This window comes from Carettochelys insculpta, chromosome 3, assembly GCF_033958435.1.
Source record: "Carettochelys insculpta isolate YL-2023 chromosome 3, ASM3395843v1, whole genome shotgun sequence".
Taxonomy (NCBI): Eukaryota; Metazoa; Chordata; order Testudines; family Carettochelyidae; genus Carettochelys; species Carettochelys insculpta.
The window spans coordinates 109,330,617-109,356,245 of record NC_134139.1 but is presented as its reverse complement, the minus strand read 5'-3'; the positions used below and the strand labels follow the sequence as shown (position 1 = coordinate 109,356,245).

The following is a 25,629-nucleotide window of genomic DNA, read 5'->3' as shown; positions in this document are numbered from 1 at the left end:
CACAGCCCTGTGAAACTTCAGCTAAGCATATAGCTGTTGTCCTCTAGTGAATCAGCATTAGAGAGGAATGAGGAGAAGGGGATGCCATTTTGTCAGTAGTATCAGAGGGCTAGCAATGTTAGGCTGTAACCACAAAAACAGCAAGCAGTCCAGTGGCACCTTATGGACTAACAGGTATATTGGAGCATAAGCTTTTGTGGGCAAAGACCCACTGACAAAGTGAGTCTTTTGCCCATGAAAACTTATGCTCCAATACATCTGTTAGTCTATAAAGTGCCACTGGACTTCTCGTTCATTTTGTGAGTGTGTTTAATGCATTTTTACCAATAGCTAGAGCTGTTATTTTTAATTTTTTTTATTTTTCTTTTGTTTCTGAGACAGACACACAAGAATAGCTAATAGCTCTGTGGTTAGTGCATTCAAATCCCAGCTTGTAATCCTTTGATGTGGTGGAAGGGTGTCTCTCTTTGTTTTTTGTTTGTTTTTGGAGGGGTGGGATTGATGAAACAAATTCTGAAACTTCCATTTTTCACAAACCAAAATTCTTGTTAGGCCAATCAATGCTACTTACAGCAGAGTAATGATGTGACACTCAGAAATCATGGGATCTCTTCCAAATTCTGCAGAGTGTTTTCTAGTGGGCATAGACTATTCTGTTTGTTATCTCCAAGTCTGACCTCTTTTGCCCCATACTTTCCAACCTCCCCATCCACTTCTGTCTTATTCCCCTTCCCCTTCCCATTATTCCCCTTCCCAGCCTTCAAGTTGAGCCATTCCCGTTTTCTCCTCCAGCACATTATCCTCAGTCTCTTTGCACAGTCAGTCCAAGTTCCTGATTTCCTGGTTCTATTGTCTCTTTTTTTCCCATTCCCAAGCTTTCATAGAAATACTTCTAATATTCCAAATCTTTGAGCAGCTTCCTGCTTGTTGCTTATAACAAGATTGTAATCCTCTCCCCACCACACAAGTTCTCCTTCAAATGTGTTTTCATCCCCTCCAAAATTACTGAGCCCTGAAGCCTGAGCCTCTGTATTCACTTAGTGAGCCTTTGTATTCACTTACAGTATTATTGTTGTTGTGTTTGTTTGTTTGTTATATTCACAAATACACATTATAAAGCTGCAGTCTGGCCTATTTTAATTTAGACACCCAGCTCCAGATTCTTTGGTAATGTCTGCAGTCAGCTTTAAACAAGCCAATGTTTGGAGGCTGTCATTTCAGTTCCTTGGGACAGGGTGTTCAGAAAATCAAGTGGGTTAAATGTGTAGTTCTGCATCTTTGAGGGTGAGGATTGCCAATTATCAAGCTGTTTTGGCACAATACACTGTGATTTTCACCTTCTAAATCAGCTTGAATATATCCGGATAAATAATTTGTATGCTTCAGTCAGGTTATGATTCCCCTGTAGAGTGGATGTTCCCAAGCTATTGCCGAGTATTACAATAGGAATATGATGAAAGCTCATCTAGAAGAGCAGCAAAGTTTCCTATATCATGGATCTTGGAGCAATAATATCTCATGATTTTGATTCTTGCTGGAAAGAGGCCAAGTGGGTCAAATTCTTGAGGTCAACATAGCATCAATTTGGATTGCCAAAGGAGGAAGGGTAGTCTCTGCTTTATCAGGAAGCACTTATTGTGTGTATCGCGAGTGTCAAGAACTAGGATTTTCTTCATGAGAATATTTGGTTGAGAAGGAGAATTACTTAGCAGATTAAATGAGATAAAAGGGCTACAACAGGGGTCTGCAACTGAAATAGCAAGAAGAGCCATTTTTTCAAATTCGGTTACAAAATCAGTACTTCAAGAGCCATAATGTGTGTGAATATGAGCTGGACCTTGATAAATCATGTGAAACTGTACCCTTTATCACCCCTATTTTAAGGATAGTGCACACATATTGATTTGTACCAGTCAGAAAGTTGTTACCCCCATCTCCTGGCTTAACCTGCCTCAGCCCCCAAATCCACCCCCTAACCCCAAGCTTTACAACCCATCCTGCAAACCCACCCCTCCCATCCCCAGGCTTAACCTCTCTCAGCCCCAACCCACCCACCCTTCCTCAGTTTAATCCCTCTCAGCTTCAAACTGCACCCCCCATCCCCAGGATTAACTCACCTCAGCACGTGCAGCTCCTTCATGGCCTCCTCTTCCTCAGAGTGACTGTGCACTCCCCACAGCCTTCCTGAAAAATTATCGCTTCCCTCATGTGCCATGCGGGGCAGCTGTCTGCCCTACTGGCTTTCTCTTCCGGGGTTCCCTGCCCTGCTGCAGCTTTCTTCTCCTGGGCTCCCTGCAGCAGCTGGCTGCTCAGCAGCTCCAGAGGTTGCTGCTGCTTAAACAAACAAATCCTAAACACAGTTCATTTAATGGTGGGCACCTGAATTTATTTATTCATTGTGGCAGCCTCCAGAGCCGCAAGAGGAGTCAGCGGTGGCAATGCTCAGAGCTGCGAATGGCACCTTAAAGAGCTGCATGCAGCTCTGGAGCCGCAGATTGCTGACCCCTGGCCTAGGACCAAAAGTCAAATGAAGCATTTTTTAAAAATTTGCATTCTTCCCCATCTCTCATGAGAAAATGCTTTTGGCTGGTTCTATGTCTTGAAGGCCAGTAAACAAGTTAACCAGCATGTCTTGGTTTTGAGGAGATAATTTATTGTGGGAAATACTAGCTGCTGGCAGGTACCTTCTCTCCCTGTTCACAGAGCATCTAATTTCATGTTTTTGTCTAGGTACTTTTACAGGGGTACAGGTGAGCTATAACTAATATTAAAAATAGAATCCCTGTCAGTAGCGGGAGGGATAGTTCAGGGGTTTGAGCATTGGCTTGCTAAACCCAGGGTTGCGAGCTCAATCATTCAGGGATGCAGGGCAAAGAGGTTAAAAAAAATCTGTCAGGGATGGTGATAGGTCCTGCTGTGAGGGCTGGGGACTGGACTCAATGACCTCTGAAGGTCTCGTCTAGATCTATGAGATAGGTATGTCACCATATTGATACCACATTGACAAATCTGGAAAAAATAGATTTACATCCTGGTTTTGATGCTAGCTGTTTAGCTTTTTCATTCAGCTTAAATTGTGTTGTTTAGCTGTGTAGATTTTTTTCCCCACACACAATAATATTCTCTTAGGCTATGTTGAGTGTACAGGGATTTGTTGACAAAAGTTTTGTCAGAAGATGTCTTTGGACAAAATTTCTGTCGACAGATTGCAGCCAAAGTGCCAAGCAGATTGCAAGAGCGATCCTCTCTGTCAACAGAGAGTGGGTGGACTGCCCAGCCACTATATCAGCAAAATGGCCAACTAGAAGCACAGCAGACAGGGCTTCCCAGTGTCTATTCAGGCATTCTGCCAACAAAACACTGTCGACAGAGGCATTATACCTGACTGGGGAGAGGAATGACACTGTGGGCTGAACAACTCTCTACAGAGTGCTTTAGACACTCAGCAAGTTTTGTCAGCAAAAGCCCAGTTTTGTCTACAGAGGCTGCCCTTGTAGACATAGCCAAAATGTGAAATGCAATGGTCTTTTATGATCCAAAATAAATTGCCAGGTGAACATCTATGACAGACACCATAAAATACACCTTTAGTTTAGTCTTCAAAAGAGTTAAACAGTATTTCCAACCCCAAAAGTTCAAAATTTACATCAGACTCCCCCACATTTTGTCTTAGGCCCATGTTTGTGAAGGTATTTAGTTGTTCCTGTGCTCAACATTGAAATATTTAAGTCTCATTTTCAACACAGATTTAGGCACTGATGAGCTAATCCCCACTGAAAGTCTAAGTCCTGTTGACTTTTGATTGGATTTAGGCTCCTCAATCACTTCAGTGTTTTTGAATATTTATCCATGATGTTTTTAGCAACCCTTCCACCTTGATTGTATGTGAGACCATTACAGTGTTGCTGTCTCTCACAGGTATATAGAGAGTAAGAAAACTGGATTGCTCAGAGATTTAACATTTAGTCAGAAATCTTCTGTCTGTGGAGGGAGGGTGCCATTTTTAGAAGTCGGTATTTACCTACAGTTTCCTGTTTTAATTATGGGGAAAAATTGTGGTATTTGATAGAATGTTCCAACTGTGAAAATGATCACTTATAATAAACACTGGAGAGTATTAGTTCAAATCCAGTCCAGGTCAGTAATGAGTGAAAGCGTTATTTGATATTTTTTCAATATTGCCTCTGTGGGCTTGGTGTAGTCCTCAGAATACCATACTACCCTATTCTTCTCAGTCACAATCAAAATATATTGGTTGGACAGGGTGGGAAATCTTCATTGACTTTTTTGTGAAGTACTTGCTCTGTTAAACAATAGACTGTTTAGTCAGCCAAGATCTGCACGTGTCTGTTTCAATAAGCATATTGAATAAGAATTATAGATGATTTATTATAGCAGGAGATGGAACAACGCAGCAAGTGAAATAGTTGATGTTACATAGCAGTATCCATTCTAACGCCCTATTTTTCAGTCACTTGTAACATTGAAACATTCACTTTTTCCAGGCTTTGTTTTTGCCGAAATTGATTTCTATTTATCTTTCGAGAGAATGAGCAGCAAAATACTTTTTCCATTGCAAAATAATTATTGCTATTTTTTAACCCACATTGCTAATAGCCAAAGTGTCTGATGTTTTGAAAGCAAAACTTGGCATATAAATAGTCATCACTGAGGAGCAGGGGATGGCCTTCATCTGGGATAAATTAGTTTTGATTTGACTGAGTTGTGAGCATTTGCTAGTTGGCTTCTGAGCCTTTGTACTAGCTTTTAAGTCTAAAGACTGCATTTAAAGAAGGATGCACTACGCGCATGTGTGTGTGTGTGTGTGTGTGTGTGTGTGAAGCTAATCTGGGGGTTGATCCCACATGGTACAATTGTTGCTGACTACTAAGAAGCACAGGATACCCTCGACTCCCACTTTGCCACCTTGCAGTATCTAGCTTTAAACTTTTCAGTGAATTGGAACTTTCTTTGGTTGTAGTGTATAATGACAACTGGGACTTACCAAAGGACACCTGCAGACTGTGAAAAGTGCACAGAGGTAGGAGCAAGAGTTGCTCTGGAGAAACCAAAAAGTACACCTCTGTGGTTCTGGTTTAAATTTTAACTGAACATGTAATGTGACTGTACACTTATTCTCAGCCAGTCGACCTAGGTGTAACTTCCTGAGCTGCAGATTTCCTGATGTGTGCAGAAAAATGTCCTCTAGAGTCATGTTCTGATATATAACGACATACATAAAACTGTGCAATATTAGATTTTATTTAAGAAATAGTTTGTGATCAGAACAAACTGAGATTATACTTCTGTTATTCTGTGTTTCCACTTTTGGTGAAACCACATCCTCTTTCATGGCCTTTTCCAAAGCGAAGACAAATAATGATATTCAGACCTGGAGCTCAGTCTGTTTTGTAGCGGCATTGTACCAGAAGAGCAAAAAGTTGATGTGAAGGGTGTATACTGGCACTTACACAAGTAAACTGCTAAATTTCAGAGATCCACATTATAGATCTCATATGATACGTGTGCTGTGGACAAAAACAGTTATGTAGTTATCTTCTGATTTAGGGAAATACTGTATTATTATGTTGTGATCCTGGCACTGTAGATGTGAGCTAGCCTCTTTTCAAGGGAGCTTTTATAGCTCAGCTAAAATATAATCTATTCTGTGCTGCAATTTGACTTATAGTCTGTAGAAGGGAGCAAACATTTCCCTGTGACATGAAAAAAAGTTATTCCAGCATTTTTATATATTTAAGCCCACTATAATTTTAAACTTTACTTACTCATCAGACACTTGGCTCAAATCCCTTATTCCCTTAATGGATGCTTGGAGAGTCCTCATTCTTGTTCCACCCAATGTAGAAGTTTTGTGGGTGGGTGGGCAGGGAAGAGAATGGAAGATTGCTAGGTTAGAAACTAAGACCCCAGGCCCACAAGCATGTGCTTGTGCTTAATTTTACTCACGCGTAGTTATCTTGACTTAATGAAACTGCTCAAGTGACAAATATTAAGCAATATGTGCACAGTGCTCCCAGTACATTCAAGTTCCCACCATAATTATAAGTCACTCCTGCCCATAAAGGAATACAAAGGAGAAATGCATCCCATGATTGGTGCCAAAATCCTCAACCACCTCTTAGATGATAAAGATTTAAACCCTTCATGCCTTCCTGCGTGCTTGCAGTCCTGAATGAACACTGACCATTGGCCAAAACTTCCAGCTACAAAAAATATATGCACTATCAGTACAAATATCTACTGAATATTAAAAATATGGAGACTGAGTAAAATAGTTTAAATATTTAAATAAGGTATTGCACCTAAATAGTGCAATACCTTAATGGGTGTGTTGTTCATTTTCATATTAAAGCCAACCTTCCAGTTTTTTACCAATTTACTTAGAAGCTTCCAGAGAATTTTCATTTTGCACAAGAATCCAGCACTAGAGTGCTATTGAAAAACCAGGAGTCTTTGATGCAGAATTTAGTGTGATGCACACCACTTGAAAATAAACTGCTTTAATAATGATCTTTTCAAGTGTTCAGCTCCTCTGAGAACACTTAGCACATAAGAGTTCTGTTGTGATGGGCTACTATCTTCTTGGTAGACTGTAAAAGTAGAGTAACATAACATAATGGAACAGGATGTTGTGTGTACGTTAATAACATGGACATTGTAGTACCCTAACTTAATCCCTATGGCTAAGTCTATACTGGAGAAATAAGTCGATTTCAGATATGCAATTCTGGTTACAGCATTTGCGTAGCTAGAATCAATATATCAGGATCAACTTATTTCTGTAGTATTGACCTAGCCTCTCTACTCTCCCATTCACCTCCCATACTCCACGTGGAGTACAGGGGTCAACTGCTGAGCCCAAAGATCCATTTTGTCGCATCTATACGAGACATGCAAAACTGAACTTCGTAAGATTGACCCTGGCAGGGTCAATCTTCTGCTCAGTATAGATAAGTCTTATGTGAAAACAGTAAGATAGATCTAAGTATGCTTTCTTTGTTAAGTGTGCTAAAAGCAGATTGAATTCTCCATCAGAATATATTGATCCCCCTTGAATCCTGTGATAAGATGAATACACTTAGATGCCACATGAGAAGGTAATTTCTAATGTCTAAGTTCATTCTCATCATAGTCTAAATATTGGATGACATTCTGGCCAGATTTCATCCTTATGTGATAGGTTAGTGCAAAGTCTCTTTGCCAGTAAAGGTCCAGAATGAAATCCTGGCTCAGCTGAAGTCAATAACAAAACTGTCAGTGACTTCAGTGGAGCCAGTATTTCACCCCGGTTTGTCTACTCCCATTTCACTGCAGGAAATACAGAGGAGCAGCCACTCTTCTGGCCCAAAGAATTCTTAGAGTTTCCTGCACAAAACCTGATGACTCAGATTCGGTGGCAATTATATGTAATTTGCACCCATTCTGAATAGCCACTGTACAGAAGGCAGAGGAAACATGTCCCATATGGTTCTTTGTTTACGGGCTGTCAGGGGAATGTTATTTCTGTGTATGGATGTGATGTGACATCACTGGAAGAATGTTAACAAGCAGGGGAAGTGCTTCCTGTTGTTCTGTATTGGCTGCTGTGTTTAATAGCCAACAGAGGATATTTTCTCTTTATTCTTCACTCAAAACACATTTCATAATCCTGGATACCTGTGTTGCTGTGATTCCAATTCTGCAGTCCTTACTGTGGCAAAAGTCCTATTAATTTCAAGCAAATCTTTATTCAACTGTGTCATGATTATGGGTGCAACTATGTTTCAGGCACTTGCCTTTCCTCCCTTTTGGACCCTGTGGCCAGTAATATAATTATCAACAGCCTTCTTAAAATAAAATAATTGTATTTAATGTTAGGAATGAAGGATTCAAGGTAAAAAAAAAAAAGGATTTAAAAACAATTAAATAGCCTATGTGCAAAATGAGTGTCATCTAATCTTATGCTTCACTACAAGTTAAATTAGATAGATTTTCCTCTTAAAGGATACCAATTCACATTCCCCTAGCAGGCCCAGATCCTCCTGAGTCTGTGTGGCTGTCAAATTGGTTCTCCCAGTCTAGCCCACCCTGTTCAAGTTGGTTTCATTGTTCCCCATGGAGAAGAATATAGAGCCATTAAGGCTACCTATGCGGTTATCAATAAATGATCCTTAAGTTTAAGGGGCTAGATGACAATTCTGAAAGGCCTGCTCCCTCTTTCGCTTGGTAGATAGGTTCTGCTATTTTGTCAGAGCCCTAAGATAAAATATACATTGCTGTATATGGTGCAGCAGATTCAGGTTCACTAATAATAATTATTAAAAAGCATCGCCCCACCTGAATTTGTCACAACTGACAATGTGAATTTCTGCTGAACAGGAACTGTAGGACAGTAAAAAGAATAAAAGACAGAAATATACATATCTCATAGAGCAGGAAGGGACCTTGCAAAGCTGCAATGTCCAGTCCTCCACATGCACAGCAGGACCTACCACTATCCCTGGCAGATTTTTTTTCAAGCTAACCTGCCTCAGGCCCTTGAAAGGCCTCTTTGAGGACTGAGCTCACAACCCCATGCTTATGAGGCCAATGTTCTAACTACTAGGCTATCCCACCCCCTGACAGTGCACTTATAAAATGCAGCTGCACCCTTGAGAATGCTCTTTGTCCCTATGCTGTCGCCTAAAAATGCCTTTCCTTTCACGTATTTAAAATTACAGTCCTAAATTTTAAGAGGTGACTAGTGATTTTTCAGATGACCCAGTCTGGAATGCCCAGTTTGAGCAAAGCTGTCAATGTCATGCTCTGCTGTGTCATGTGCACCTGGAGAGAAGGCCTCAATTTAAAGGGAATACTGACCCATTACTTCAAGGGACAAGGCGATGAGCGGTTGTGCCTCCAGGCACTGCCTGTGCATGGTGTGTGCCTGGTTCTGTCCCACCTGTGAATAGAACATGATGGGAGGGACCATTGCTCAAGAGCCCAGGAGCCCATCGTCCAAGACAGCTGCTGTTCACAGCAGCCCTCTTTGAACCCAGTCTCCCATAGCCTGTCTACATTGAAGTCTGCAATTCTTCATTCAAGATTATCCTAACAGAATTTCTTTCCCCTCCACACAGACATTTTAGGCCGTTTATTTGTCCCTTAATCAAATGCAGTAGGCTTGCCCTCAGCCATTCCCCAGCTATCCCCTGCTTCAGGCTGCCCCAACTCTCCCCCTAGCACTTTTGCAAGCCTGCTTTCCAGCACTTCCTGGTCCAAGCCCCATAATCTTCCTGGGCTCCCTTAGCTCTCACCTTTCTTTGGGTTGCTAGCTGTCCTCCCACACACCCTCCCTAGACCAGCTGCTGCTTGACTCTGCCAGATTCCCCTCAGTTCCCCTCACTAACACAGACTCTCCTGTTAGTCACTAAGTTAGTTCAAGCTCCCAGCCTCGTCCTTTGCTTTGCCCACAATTTCCTTTCCATGTGTCACTGTTCCAGGTGTGTCACCTCATATTGCTGGTGTTCCTTTCCCCCACCATTGCACTAGTCTCCTGATTGGTGGCTGCCCCTTTTTCTTAATGGTTCTTCATACTTTCATTTTATTTTTTTTCAGTTAGTGGTGAGGAAAAGAAGCTACTGGCCTATTCCCCTCCCTTCAGGGATCTGGGGGTGCCTAGCTAGCTCATCCCCATATTAATTCTCCTGGGGCCAGGAAGTTGAGGGAGCATTGCCCAAAGAAATGGGAATGGCCCTAACCCAGGGATGAGCGAGATAAGGCCCGCTGGCCGCACGCTGCCCACCACACCTTTTAATTTGGCCCACCCCTATGCCTGTGGATGGGCGAAAGCTTCTCATCCTCCCCTTGCACCCAGCAAAATCTCTCATCTCCTGTTGGCTGTTCCCCTCCTTCATTCAAAATCCCTCTTAGACCCCCCACTCTCTCCTGCACCCCAGTCTCCTACTCTGAGCTCCCTTATGCCCCCAATCTCCTTCCCAGATCATGCACCCTCTCAACAGAAAAGTGCAGCCTTTGACCACTTATCAAAATCTTGGAGTGGCCTTCCCATCAAAAACTATTGCCCAGCCCTGCCCTAACCTCCCTTGCTCAGGGCTGGTTGAGTTCTAGGCCTGACCTTCATGTGCTGGGCCTGGAAGCCCCTCCTTAGCATGCCAAGTATGTGCAAGGGAAACTCCTGATCACTGGGAAGAAGCTTTCTTATGGCTCTGATAACCTAGAGAGGCCACAGCACTCCGCTCTTTTTTCCCTCTTTCAAATCAGGTGAGAGAGAAAAATCCTTCCTCAGCCTGACTGGGAGGTGAGTCTCTTACCCACACCTCAGTCTGCTCTCTGGTTACAGGGCTGAGCCTTTGTGCTTTTCCCCACCCTCTTCTCATTGCCCCCTCGTCACACAATAGGCACACGCTACCTCCCCTGTCAGAGCAGGGAAACATGGACTGTGGCCACACTACCGGCATGGTAATGAGCTAATGAGGTGCTGCTATGAATATGCAGCACCTCATTAGCTTAATATCAGCCATGTGCACTTCAAAAGTGACAGTTTCAAAACGCACGCCACCCGTGTAGCCAGGAGCCTTTTGAAATGACCCCGATTTCAAAAACCCCTTCTTTCCAAAACCAGATGGGAAGAAGGGGCTTTCAAAATCAGGGGGTCGTTTTGAAAGGCCCCCAGCTACACAGGCAGCATGTGTTTTGAAACCGCCACTTTCAAAGTGCACGTGGCCACCATTATGCTAATGAGCACTGTATATAGATAGCACCTCATTAGCATATGCTGGCGTGCTCATTACCATGCCCCCTCGGAAAGGAGGGAGTAGTGTGGCCACAGTCCTGGAGACATCCATTTCTCGTAGAACTGGAAGGACCTTGAGAGATCATCGAGTGCTTCTCTGACATCTTACCTCAGTTGCAGTAGCACCTCCCTTCCCTGACATACTGCCTCCTGCCTGGATTGAGTGTGAGCCCATGGTCCTCATCTGCCCCAGGCCAAGGGACCCCTGGTGCCCATCACAAAGAAACATAACAGCAGCCGTTTCCACAGCAAGCTAGTAGAAGCATCTTTTTTTTATATGGAGAGGTCAGAATTTAAATTTTTGTGAACCAGGACAGAGGCAATAACAACATGAAGTGGAAAAGGTATTCTGGAATTCTCTACACACTCCACTTTGCTTTGCTACAAGCCTGCCTTGGTGGAGTGAAAGACCTGAATATGCAGGGAGTTCTGGGCATCTCCATGTAATTTTCGCTACAGAAAGTCCATAATCCCTCCCACTAGGTTTCTTTCCCATCACCCCTGAGCTAATGGGAATTGGGGGACGATACCATTCTCCATGTGACAACAAGAAGTCCTGTGGCACCTTGTAGACTAACAGATATTTTGGAGCATAAGCTTTTGTGGGCAAATACCTGCTTCGAAGCGGGTCTTTGCCCACGAAAGCTTGTGCTCCAAAATATCCGTTAGTCTATAAGGTGCCACAGGACTTCTTGTTTTTGGAAATACAGGCTAACATGGCTACCTCTCTGATACTACTCTCCATGTGGGGATCAGCCACATTCACAGTTGAAAAAATCACACATGCACAGAATTTGGCAGCTATGGACTGAAAGAAAAAGGCTGGGTGCTCAGTGCTGTCTGAAAATCAGGATCTCTTTTTATATATTTCAGGCTGGGTGTCTAAAAATGGGTGCATCCAAAATCCATAAGTCACTTTTGAAAATTTAGATCATAGTTCTTTTTCTTCAATTTATCTTTAGATATTTGCACAGCTCCCATTTTCTTTTACAATAACATAATTCTAGTCTCTAGCCAGAATCAGTAATACAGACTCTTTTTATCATCTTGGATGGTATTTAAACTAAGCTTTGGGCTTTGTACACTTTGTGAGTACAAGCTGATGCATGAACTCCTTTGAAAAATAATCAGTAGTTGGCAAAAACATCAACATAAACACCTATTCAACTAGAATTCAAAATATTCACAGGGCTATTTCAAACACTGTCAGTTAAGAATACTTCCAAAATCACTGTAAACACCATGCAAGTATTCATGAAATAAGTGCTCAACATTCTCTGTTTTCCGAGTACACGTGGAGTACTTGTGTTATATAAGATGGTAATGTTAAAAGAATACATTTAAATAATTAATATATTTTTGCTCACAGTATATAATTAACCCATTATTTCGGTCCTGTGAATTTGTTGGATTGCCAGAATAGGAATGCAGGAAATATGGAAAAAGATAAAAAGAGAAGAATATTTGTCAGTCTCCCATTCTTTTCTCTAATCAAACAGCCATCACTAAAAACTGCTGAGGCAAGGTATGTTCTGTGATGCAGTTTTTAGACTCAACTTCAGATACTGTACTTGGTTTCAGTTCTAACTTCAAATTTGCATCCTTTATGGGCTGGTTTGACCTTTATGACCATATTCTGTCTGGGGGTACAGTCTCTTGTCTTCCATTGAATTAAATTGGAGCTAGGCATGCATATGAAGGGAGCCTTTCGACCTAAGTGTAGTTATTTATTATTTTTAAAAACAAATCATATGCATAGTTTCAAATTTAACAATATTAATATTTTGAGGAATGTTTAAACTGAATAAATACACTTTTGAAAACTCTCTCTCTCTTGGTGGTCATCCAATAATGAATAGGATGTCTTCATGTCACCATCCTATTTGTGAGTCCATTGATGGCTGATCAGAAATGGCAGGTGTTAGTAGATTTTCTGGGGGCGCAGGGCAGTTTTTGATGCTCTTTTCTTCTTCTGCGTGTGTGGTCATTTGTGCTGCGGCAGGGTTTCTCACATTGCGCCCCCCTCTCTCACCGACTACCGTTCTTGAAGGTCTTGGGCAAGGGTCTCCCAAGTGTCTACACCGATGCTGCACTTTTTCATGTGTGCCTTCAGCATGTCATTATCTCGCTTCCACTGGCCCCCAACACTTCTCTGTCCTTCTCCAACTTGGAAAAGAGAATCTGTTTTGAGGTGTGCTGATCAGACGTCTGAAACATGTGACCAGCCCAATGAAGTTGTTGATGAATGAAAATGGCTTCAATGCTGGTCATGTTCAACTCTTCCAGGATGCAAGTGTTCGTACACCTATCCTCCCAAGAGATATTTAGGATTCTCCTGAGGCAGTGTTAATGATATTGTTCAAGTGCCTTCAAATGACACTTGTATGGTGTCCAGGTTTCACGTCTATTAGTGTCGTTGGAGAAATATTTAATCTGAATCAATGGACTTCTGAAAACTAGTGATCTCTATATGTTGTACCAATTAAACTAGAGTATAACAGAAATTCTTAGAAATGTTACTGAAGTTTTCTGTTTTCACTCTTCAAAGGAAAAGAGGCAACGTATTTCAAACATAAATAAAAACTACCCTATCATGGATACTCCTTACACAGCTTACTAAGAAATGCACCATTATGACCATTATCACCATTATAAATGGGAAAACCAAACTGATAGAAAAATCAATTCAGGTGGAATGACCTATGCACTGGTTCAAAGAGTACAGACTTCTATTGCGTTTAAAAGGTGGTATTTTTCTGAAGCACCCAGCTAATTTAATACTATTAGAGAAAAATGTAATTATTTGCAACATATTTGCCTACATACATCTCGACATGGCTGGACGTGATTTTCAGAAGCGTGCCCAGTGACTTCAGCTGTAGTTATTGGTAAGGCTACAATTACATTATGGAAGTCACAAAATTTACGACTTCCAAAGTCTGTGACATTCTCAGCTTCTGCCTCATTGCTGTGGGTCTGGAACTGTCAGTCAGCGGGGACACCAGACCTCCAAGCTGTGCAGGAGTGCCAGAGCTCCCAACCCTGGAGCTCCCAGTTGTGGCAGGGGGCACCCAACAGCTCCCAGCCCACACAGGTAATTGGGAGCTCTGCAGTTCCCAGGCACCTGCCTGGAGTTCTAAGCTGCTAGACTTCTGGAGCTCCCAGCCACTGTAAGCAGTACATGGCCTTGCAGCTCCCAGCCATTGCAGATAGCAGGTGACCTCCACAGCTCCTCAGGCAGAAGGGGACTGCAGCACCTAGCCTCCGTGAGTGTCAGCACATGTCCTAGATTCCTCTACTCCCTGTTTTGTCAGGGTTACTTTTAGTAAAAAGTCCACACTGGCTTCCATGAGTTTTTGCTTATTGTCTGTGACCGGTTCATGAATTTTTACTAAAAATTACGATGCCAAATCTTGGCCTTCGCTATGGATACTCTGTATTTTTGAAAATCATTTTCTGAATAGATTTTGTCTTTTCACACTTCACTGTGTTAAAGTAAAATGTATTCACTTTTGTTAGTACTTTTTGAATCTGTGCTCTATAATACTTCAACTCTATGGTATTAAAATATGTCAGTTATCTAATTAAGCTCATCTGTTTTCTGTAATTAGTTCCTTGTTATATGTTTCATTAATGGAGTTGTCGCCTGCCAGAGTATTTGACCTAAGCATCTATAAGAAATGTCAGCCATATGATGCAATTGTGATGTGTCACACCGATGCCCCGATTCTGCAAGCATGCATGGGCTTTACTTTACTACCATCAATGGATCTACCCATGTTCTTGAAGTCAAAGAAATATGTAAGTGATTGACTGCAGGATGGACCCTTAATAAGCCCTTATTTTTAGGCCTGTGCATAACTTAAAAGCATGAGTAGTACCAAATTAAGTACTGTGTAATCTTAAATAAGTATCTTGGAGAATGGGGGCTCCAGATTGTTCTGGGCAGGGACCATGTATTTTATGAATGTTTATAGTGCCCAGCACAATGGAGTCTCAATTTTAATTGGGCCTTCTGAGGTCTACTGCAATACATATATAACACTATTTACAATAACCATTTTATTATTTTTATTTGCTTTTTGTTTAGACCTTTTAGATAGCTATTTTTAACCTTCATGGATGAGCATTTGTTGTCATGCAGTAGGTAACCGTTATTAATATTTACTGTTTTAATATATTTGTCATCCACTTGAAATATCTATTTCTGCTTATTATGAGTTGTGATCACTTGGGCCTGGTGCTGCCAGTGGCTTTATTTGCATTACAGATACAGAACTCTGGACATTTTGAGTGTGGATCATTGTCAGGAGGAGCAAAAGGAAACACAAAATCTAACTCTGAAAACATATATGCGTTATGTGTATAATAATTTTGCACGGCAAAATAGTAAAAGCTGAATATTCACTTTAGTTGACTTTTTTCGAATTTAAAGAAAAAGGTAATTCTTTCTGAAAAATTCTACTTATTATTATAACTACAATTATTACTTTGTACATTTGAGGATACTCTGTGTACAGTCAATTTAATTTATCCTGTGTAGTTAATTAGACTTTGTTCCCGTGTACTGCTGCCTTGAATTCAATGAGGTTTTCCACACCAGGACTCCTGGACTCTAGGGGTGAAGGGGTCTGTACTAACAAGTCAGGGGTTGTAATAATCAGTTTTGTTTGTGGAATTTTTGCACCACAATAAAGAAAAGAAAGTTATTGATAAAAATAGGACATTGTGGTAGTGAATTTACAGTAGTTGTTGGGGATGACCATGTAATTGTGAGACCTGAAATTTCTTTTTAAATTTATAAACTAATTAGCTCTTAAGCTAAATATGTCCCTTTATTATTGAATATTTTAGCAGCAAAGGAACAATATTTTAGGTAACACAAAATTAGCTACTGATCCTGCAGCTCTGCTAAATAGTGGCAGACCCCCTCCTCGTATATGGAGTTTCACTATCAAGTGCAAAAGTCTGCTTGTATAGAGCAGCTTTCAAAAGCATGATTTTAATGATTGTCACGTGCTCATACTATGTGTCACCTAGTTCTGTAGTTGTTGTGGTTTTTTTTTTCTTTTTCTACCGGGGAATATTGCTATGTAAAAACACTCAGTAGCAGGAGTCTGGGAAAGGCAGTCTGCACAGATTTCATAGTACCTGATGGGACTAATTACCAATAGAGCCTCCCCCTATAAAGAAAAGTAACATTTAAAGAAACCCCAAACCTAAAAATAGTAAACGACTGCTGCATTTTTCTCCTTATTATTCCTTCAACGTCGGTATTAAATCAGCGAAGCTGAGGCACCTAAGCGGCGGCGGTTGTTTGTGGCTGTATTTTTGGTAACGCTGATTACTGCTGCTGCTTCCCGGAGGCTCATAGACGCAGCGGCAGCTCCAGCGAGGGGAGGAAGAATGAGACACCCCGGCGGCGGCGGCAGCGGCAGCAGTTTCCCCTTTCCCCAGCCCTGACTCTACGGGCGCATGCTCACTTGTGCCCGCAGCCCTGGACCATATTTGTCAGGACTACTCGAGAGACGGAGAAAGAGAGAGATTGGGGGGGTAAGAAGCGGCTGGGTCGGATCTAATCCGTAACCCCTTTAGGGCGGTGCAATGCAAGCGGCTGGTGATGGGGTTGAATTTCCCCCCCGAGGTGAAGATGAAAGTTAGAGAGAGCGAGAGATAAAGGGAGACGCACCTCCTCTCCCTCCCTTCCGAAACATATCTGGGGAAGCGGAGGGGCGGGGGGGCTGGAGGGGGCTTCTCCCCCCCACCCCTGGCAGCAAGGGTGGGACTTGATGCAGGGGAACGTGGGCAAGTGACTCTCCTGTGGCTGGGGAGCGGGTGGGGCACTGGCTAGCTCCCCAAATAATAAGTGTGCGAGTGGGGAAGAGGAACAAAAGAAAGAGCCCGAGGTGCCTGAGATTTATTTATTTTTTCTTCCCAAACACACCCCGGGTGGACGAGGGAAGAGGCGGCTGGGAAATGTGGCGGGCGGCCGGGCGGGCGGGGGGGATTGGAGGGAGGAGGAAAGCGAAACATTTTGCAGACCTGCCCCACCAATGAGCTTGTCAGTTGGCTCCATTTAATGACACTTATGGGGCACTGCTGTGGCGAGGAACAATGTAACGTGGGTGCAGCGGCGAGGGTTTTGGAGTGGGGGTGTATGTGCGTGCGCGGGGGGAGGCGCGGCTCCTCTTGGCAGGTCCCCCCGCCCGCCGTGCGCTCTTTGTTCCCGACACCCCAAAGAGCAGAGAGGCGGGGGGCTCCGGGGGGGGCAGGGGCAGCAGACAGGGGCTTTCTCACACCCCGATTTTCGCGGCCGCGGCGGCCGCCGGGCTAGAGCGGTTGAGCGTGCGGCGTGGCCCTTGCGCGAAGGCCTGCTCGGCGCCCGGCGGAGAGTTTGCCTTCGCTTCTGCACTTGGGGCGAGTGGGTGAGGGCTATTTAAAATATCATCTCCCAATTTCCGCCATTTTGGGGAAAGTTTGCACACACGCACACGCGCGCGCGTAGCGAAAAAGCAAAAGAAGGTCCTGGCCATTGGGAAAGCCGGGGGGCGGGGTGGCTGGAGCGGCTTTGGGTCCTGGCCGGGGCTCCAGCGGAGCGCCTCTCCCTGCTGGAGGCGTGGGGGGGTGGCTGCTGCTGCCTCCCCAACGGGGTGCGTGCGAGAGTGGGCGGGGGAGGGGGTAGGCTCCTGTCACTTGAGGGAGTGTGGGGTTGTGCTGGGGGACGGCTTGTGCGTGTGTGTCCGCGAGTGCCAGCACACGTGGATTAATGTGCGCCTGGGTGTGGGTGTGGGGGGTGGTGGTCGTGCCACAAGTTGTGGACTGTTGCTAACCCCATAGATGTTTTGGGGGGGAGGGGGAATATTGTCTGCCCACTCCCCAGCCGCCGCTTCCTGCCGCCGGTGTGCATAATAACAGGCTAGCTACCAGCCACTTACTCCAATGGGTGATGAGGCAACAAGCCGGAGGTGCGGGGGGGAGGCGCTCGCGCAAAGCGCCCCCTCCCCAGCCGCGGGAATGAAACTGGGACGGGGAAAGCAAACGCGCGTCGGGGGGGGGGGGCGAACTCGGGTTCCTCTTCTCCCCCCGCCATCGTGGGAGCGGACGCGCCCGAGAGCGTGAGAGAAAAGTTTTCGCGAGGGGCTGGCTGCGCCTCCCCAAGGCGGGAGGCTGGGGATGCGGAGAGGCGCTGGCTCCTGGGGAGGGCGAGTCCTCCCGCGGCTGTGCCTTTACCTTCCCCTTAGGAAGGAGGGCAATTTCTCTTCCAGGGGACTCTGGAGATTGGCTGAGCGCGAGCGAGGACGGTTCACCAGCAAATCTCTAGAGTCCGCCGCAGAGCACTTTGCCCTCCTCCCCTGGGGCCGGGGGAGGAGAAAGTAAGGTTCCCTCTGGCGGGGGTGCAGGGAGGGAAGACAGCCTCCCCTTCCCGGATCCCGGCCCAGCGCTGCAGAGGGGGTGGGGAAGCGCCGGGGGCCGGGGCACTAGCCGAGTCCTTCTCGCGTTATGCAACTTCCTCGGGAGCGCTTGGCGCCCGGCTGTTGCCCTCAGCACGGCGCGCTCGCCGCTGCGCTGGGGCGCGCGGGGCATTGCCGCAGGCAGACAGGCGGGCGAGAGGGGAGCGAGTTCCCCGCGGCCTCCCCCACCGGCCCCAACACATTCCTCGGCACTTGAGTCGCGCGGGGTGGGCTTTGCCCGGCTGATCTCCCCAGCCGCGTGTCGCTCCGGGTTGCGTAAGGGCGCCAGCCGCCTGTGCGGCGGTGGGATTGTTAATCGTGGGGACGCCCGGAAGGTGCGTGCCAAGGTTTTCGGCTTTTTGCCCTAGTTTTCGAGAAGATAGGGGACCTGAGTTCAGTACTTCAAAGTTTCAAGTGCAGCAAAATAAAAAAAAAAAAAACATGCCGCAAAAGTGGCCAAGCAGGGCCCTCTGGTGGTGGAACAGAGAGCCACTCCAGGGAGTTAAATGCAAAGCCGGCCTCTAGTTTGTAGTGACCTCTGATTTCCTTTTAGATCTCAAGATTAATCTGAAAGGAACACTCATGCAAAAATATCCTGTTAAGGGAGTTTCTTCTACTGTTCTGTCGGCATGCTACTTTGCCTTACAGTTTGAAAAATGACTGGTGGATTTTTTGGGCCCCCATTGTCCCACACTTGCCACCATAAAGGGGTTTGGGTTTCAGAGGGTGTGTTCTCAGCTGTTCCTGAAAAGTAGGCCCACTAAAATTTCCGGTTTGGGTGAGGCACAAAAAATGTGTAGCTTTTGACATTGTAGGTCACAAAGGTTGTTCTGAATTATCGTTGTTATTCCTTACACCATGAATTTTAAATACTAGTTATCAAGTTTAGGTAGTTTAATTTTGCACTTTTTCTCACACAGGCATAGATGGTCATTTTCACTTTTGTTTTTACTCATGGAATTGGCACTGTAGTTTTTGGGCTAACAATACAACAGCAGGTGTTTGAAATAATAAGCATCAAGTTTTCTGTTCACTTTTTTTAAAGTTGATTTTAATAACCCTCTCCCCTACATTCTAAAGTAATTTGAAATATTTGTAAGTAACTTCAAACACATTGTACATTTTAGAGAGTGATCCCTTACAGAGGAAAATTATCTGTTTCCCAATAGTTTGTGTAAGTGACTTAATATTAACTTCTATGGGAGAGAAATTAGAGATTGAAGTTGCTGGATCATTTTGTTTAAATACTGACTGTGAATTAATTGGCCTCCTCTGTGGTATACACTCAATTACTATATACAGTCTGTTTTTTTAAAAAACAAATCAGACAATTGAAGTGCTGATAGATCCGTCATGTCTTGGGAGACTATTCCATAGAGTAATAAAACATATCTGTTAAGAAATGTTCATTTAAATTTAATTTGCTGTTAATGGTATGTCTTTCATTTTAAGTTGGCTTCATTTAATCACTTTATCTAGAAGGGTGCTTTTAAAAGTACAAGAGGTTGTAAGAAACATGGAAGTGTTTGACTACATGGTTTTCCTTTTAATGGCCAAACACTTGTTTGAATTTAATTGGATTTCACCTATTATGCTGGGAGAGAGCAAAGTAATGGCTGATTGAACAGGTGACTTTATTTTTGTGTCATGTAGCTCTTCATCTTTTTTTTTTTCTTTTTATGCTGTTTATAATTAGGATGGAGGAGTTTGTATGGTGTGGAGGTGGGGATTGAGGGATCAATGGCTGTACAACGTGAATACTCAAGACAGAGCGAGTGATTGTGCATATGTAGTAGTAGCTTGTTGAGTACTTCAAGAGCAGATCTGGTGATCATAAAAGCAAATTGCTGTGAACTACACACAGTCTGAGAAAGAAAAGTCTGTAAATGCAATAATGTAGTGGTTATATTAAGAGCAGGAGAGACTTGAATTCTGTGTTAAAGACGAAGTAGCAGATGGGAGCTGGTCACTGTGATGCAAAAGAGAAGAATGGCCAATTATGCAGTGAAATTAATGATGAGGATTTTATTTTGCCTAAAAATGAAATTTTGTAAGGAAGTGTGAAGAAGTGTGGTAAAAAGACTCTGTGAAGTCCAGTCCATAGAGACATTCAGTCGGGGTTGTGAAGATTCAGTACTTTTAGTCCAAGGAACAAGTAAAAGTAGGCTGAAGTTCACTTGGTTCTCTCTCTCAAATAATTAAGAAAAACTAAAGAACAGGGCTTCAAATTTCTTCTACTTAAAAATACTATTGATTAGATTAAACCTCCACTAAGGGTTGCACAGGCCGTAACAGGTAACACAACTGATCAAGTGGTTCAATTGAAAAGTTTTGCCTTTGTGTGGTCTCGCTAAACAAAATCAGAGATCAGTGATGGACTTTTTTAGGTTGGTGGTATAACTGTGTACTGAGTAAATACTATTATGGTGCCCTACACTATAGATATAAGATATTAAGGGATGCATCAGTTAGAAAATGTTACCCATTTTCTAGCAGTTATGCAGGAGTATTGGTGTTGAGCACTATGTAAGCACACATGCTCAGATGCAAACATCTTGTGTCTGTGCTAGTTTTGGTGTAGATGCACTGTTGCTGAAAAATGGGTGAGACATTTTCAAGTATAGATGTAGCTAGAGACTGTTTATGGGAAAACATTCTAAACGATCATACTGGAAGGCAGAGACAACCATATGGAAGTGTGTCCAGAGAATCCAGCAAAGAGGAAAGATGCGGCACCTAAAATAAGAAAATGAAAATGAAGGAGATAGAAATAATGTTAAAGGGGTACATCCCAGAAACTATTAAGTAAAAAAAAAAAAAGAGTAAAAGTTTCAAATTATTACCTGCGCTTGGGTCCCTCTACTCATTCTGATAGAATTTTCAAATCTGTAAAATTGTAAAACTATCTTTAAAATAGCTGATCTCCTAATGGCTAAATTAAAAATGTAAACAGCTATAGGAACCTGACTGATTAGATATAGAAAAAAGTGAAATTACACAAAGTGGTGTCAAATACACAAAGTAAACTAAGTAGTGAAATATTTTTCTCTAATATGTTTCCTTTAGTTATTTTGGTTTTGTTTGTGACAACACTAATCTAAAGAGAATCAGGAGCATTTTGGTGTTTTCATTTGTTTGCTTTTTTGAGTCGTTCATGATGCCCTTTTAAGTAGCAAGGGAAGAAAATTAAGAAACAAAATGTTAGGATGTAGTGGGAGGAATAGTATTAAATATACCAACATCTTTTCCATAGAGGACAATTAAATGATTACTTAAGCTTTAAGGGATGAGGATCCAAATGTAGTAATTTTACAATGAAATGGGAGTGATTTTACTGCCTACTACAACTCTTCATAAGAACGGGATCCCTTGTATTCCTTGTCAATGAGAAGATGATTTACACAGATCTGTGGCTAGAAAAAAAGGAGCTTGGGTCATCTGAAGAAAGACTTCTTGCAGGAGGGAATGTCTAACTTTCCCTGTGTGTGGCTTTGTGGGGCATAGTGGTGCTGGTATATTTCAGCTTGTCTGTGGAAGTAGACTGTCTCCTCTTGTTTTCTGCTGTAACAAAAGCCCTTGACAATTTTCACTTAATTTAGGGATTGAGCTGCTGCTTCTTAGACTCCACCATTGGTACCATGGAATAGAATGGATATCCTTTCATCTGTCATTGGATAGGGTTTGGCATTGCATTACCCTGTGACTCACCTGCTTTCACTCTTCTGTATCACAGCAAAGATACATGCATGTCTGTCTAAGTTACATACCTAGATATATTAAACCCATCATAGTGATATCTGGGTGTTTGAAGAGAGTGACACACAAGCAGGTTCTGTTGACCCAAAGTTAATATCTCTAGTTTTGCAGCCCACTGTCTTTATTGCTGAGCATCTCTGTAATGAGTTGGGCCTGCTCGCTGGCTAAAAATTGTCCATACAAGGTCCCTACAAATTCACAGATAACTCCTTAGATTAGATTATCAAAATTTGGGTAGTTGTCAAGTACATTTTTCAAGCATCGGTTTAAATAATGAATGCTTCTATTATCATTGATTTTTTGTGATGCATTCAATACCTAACCTTACAATTACTTTATTAAAAGTACTTGCACATTTAGTTGACATGTCCCCGCCCACATCTTTGCTTAAAATCTTTTAAGTAGAGAAGCTTGCAACAGATAAAACTAACTAATTTTAAAAATGTGTTATTCTTGAAGTGTCTGTTCTGTGATACATGCATTCCTTATTGATTCCAGTCAGTAAAGATGAATGCTTTTCTAAATTACGCGCAGTCTTATTTCAGATAATTGTTTTATTAAAAATGTGTTAAATATACATATATTAGATAGTTCATATTAAAAATATTTAAGATCTACTTTGCCTCTTGAAACCATTGTAGAAATATTAATTAGTGCTCACAACACATCTGAAAATGCAACATTTTACAGATGAGAAAATTAAGATAAGTGATTTTTTTTTTCATGGCATATAACATATGAAACCATCCTAGGCTGCCGGAGGTCCTAATCTGAAGCCTATTGAAATCAGTGATTTCCCATTGATTTCAGTGAGCTTTGTATCCGGCTTCTAGAACTCAGATGTTCTAAGCTCTTAGTCTAATCCAAGGGTCAGTAACCTTTCCAAGGTGGAGTGCCAAAATTTGACCACTGTGTACAGTCGGAGTGCTGGGGATACTTTTTAAAGTCACTAATAGTCCTACTTACAACAGCTTTATTAATAAAAGGTAAAGCTCTGCATGTTAATTTAGATGGTGGTTGGTAGCATTAGCTGGTCTTTTGTTAATCCACAGGCTTTGAGCAAGCTCGTGGCTGCATGGGGGAGGGAAGTGGGGCTGAGTTCCTACCTCACATGCTGATGAATAGGGGCTCTTATGCTACTCTTGGCACCTGTGTTGGGGCTTGCTGACCTCTGGTGCAATCTAACAATTAGAATATAGAGCTGTCTCTTACTGTTAAGGTTTGACACAATACAGTAAACCCTTGAGTTACACGGGGGTTGCATTCCTGCAACCCCCATGTAACTCAGATTTTCATGCAAGTTGGGTGGGGAAGAAAGGAACCAGGCTGCCTCCTGGTTTCTGGCTCCCCTGGGCTTGCAGGAACAGGAAAACTGACCAGCCCACCAGGTCAGGCAGCCCTGGTCAGTTTCCCAGCTCTGCAAGCAGAGGGCAGCTGGGAGTCAGGCTGCCACTTGATTTCCAGCTCCCCATGGCTTGGGGGACTGGGAAAGTGAACAGACCACCAGGGCTGGTTAGTTTCCTGGCTGCTTCTCACTGTCTTCCCCCAGCTGTGCAGCTGTCAGGCTGACAGGAGCACCTCTAAGGGAAGGCAGGGAAAAGGGGCTTTTAGGTTGCCTCGCTGCCTGCAGCTGCGGGCAGCTAGGCAGGCTGACAGCTGCAGAGCACCTTCAAGTTGTGCTTAACTTGTGTTAAAGTGAGTTACATGCAACTTGAAGTTGCGTAATTAGAGGGTTTACTGTACGTCAGTTACTTGGCCACAGATTATCTAGCTATATGATTACTGTTTTCAAAAAGAACCATATACAATTTGCAAAATGAGGTATTACCAATTCAGAAAACCATCAAATTAGCGCTTTAAAGGAGAAAAAGAAAGTGAGTGGAAGATAGGTGCAAAGTAGTCTTCATTATTCTGTGTTACGTAGATGTCCCTAGGATGTATGATTTTTACTGTTTCCTTTAATTTCTTCAGTGCTGTTTTAATTTGTTTTTCATTGGCCCGTTTCTTTCTCCTTGCATTTTAGAGGAAGTTGTTTAGAGCTAGCAGTCTCAGATCTTTTATCATGTTTGCATTTAAGACCCCTGAAAGTTAGGAAGTAGAGATTTTGTTGAATACAGTGTCTCTGTCAACTAAACTTGTTCTTGGTCAGCACAATATAGCAGTCCCATGTTATCATCAGCCCCATGGAGAGAGGACAAGTCCTGAAGTCTGAGACTACAAGTAATTGAAAGTACAAATTGTGCCTGTAATGTTGGGTTAATTGTAAAAAAAGGGAAAACACTGAGAGTTGTTCTCACTCAGAACCCTGTTTTTTTTTTTCTCTATTTTTCTAAACAGTGAGATTTAGAAAATGTGTTTATCACTTATTGAGGTCACCGATGAAGAGCTAACAATAGCTACAATCAAATTAGTATGTATGGCTGTCAAAACAAAAAAGCAGTCCAGTAACACTTTAAAGACTAACAAAATAGTTTATTAGGTGATGAGCTTTCGTGGGACAGACACACTTCTTCAGATCATAGCCATACCAGAACAGACTATGGCTATGATCTGAAGAAGTGGGTCTGTCCCACGAAAGCTTATCACTTAATAAATTAATTTTGTTAGTCTTTAAAGTGCTACTGGACTGCTTTTTTGTTTTGATAGCATATAGATTAGCACGGCTATCTCTCTGTTACTATATATGGTTACGTTCACGCTGCGGAGGAGATGCACCTGCTATTTCAAAATATTTTTCTTAATGCTGGGTATGCTATTTCAGCATCCCTCCACCCCTTCTTGCTGGAGGAGTAAGGGATTCCTCCAGTATTTTGAAATATGGCACCCTGTAGACAGTTGCGAAATCTCAAAATAGTCTATTTTGAAATTGACTCAAAATAGAATACGCAATTTGCATTGTGAAAATTACGTATCTTATTTTGAATTGAGTGCAATGTGAACATCATCTTTATGACTTACTTCAGAAATATATGCCATATATATCTTTGTGGTCAATATTCACTTTTCTTTTATCTTGTGTAAGAAAATTAGATTGTAAGGGTTATTTTTCCTTCCCAATTAATTCTTCTCAAATGACAGTGCCACAGAGTATTCTGATTGCTGAGAGCAGCCCCTGCAGAGATGGGGGCAGGTAAGCCGCAAGATGTCTCTGTTGAGGTATCAGGCAAAGTGGAAAAAGCATTCTGCTGCAGTCTTAAACCACTAGAACACTTACACTATAGTATAACAAATAAACCCACAGCTTGGATTATTGCAGTATGCTCTAAACAGAGATGTTTTAAAATTACTTGGAAACTTCAGCTAATATGAATGCAGCTGCCCATTGCAGCCAAGCTACTCAGAGTGCGTTACATTAGCAGTCTTAAACTTCGTTGGCTTCCAGTTTGTTTGCAGATACAATCCAAGTTGTTAGCCCTCTGGTTTGGATCATGTGTTTGAGAGAGATTGCCTTTGTCTTTAGGGTCTACCACTGGAGAGGGGATTCTTGGTAGGTCTTAGTTTTGCAATTCACTTCTTTCAGTCAGATGGTGTTCATGTCTGTTGACCTTAAGTGATGTCTGGACACCCTTTTTACTATCAGTGTTAGAACATAGTTTTTGCAGGTCTGGGAATTTGTTTAATTTACAT

At 42.7% G+C, this 25,629-nt stretch overlaps 1 protein-coding gene across 2 annotated transcripts in view; it reads left to right on the top strand.

Annotated features, from left to right (window-relative positions):
• Nucleotides 1-16,313: 16,313 nt before the first annotated feature.
• The window catches only part of L3MBTL3 (L3MBTL histone methyl-lysine binding protein 3), a 160,656-nt gene continuing 151,340 nt past the window's right edge, over nucleotides 16,314-25,629 (top strand). For both annotated transcript variants that reach the window (XM_074988773.1, XM_074988770.1), the window contains exon 1: nucleotides 16,314-16,348. The gene's annotated coding sequence lies outside the window, so the exon portion shown is untranslated. The remainder of the gene's footprint in view (nucleotides 16,349-25,629) is intronic.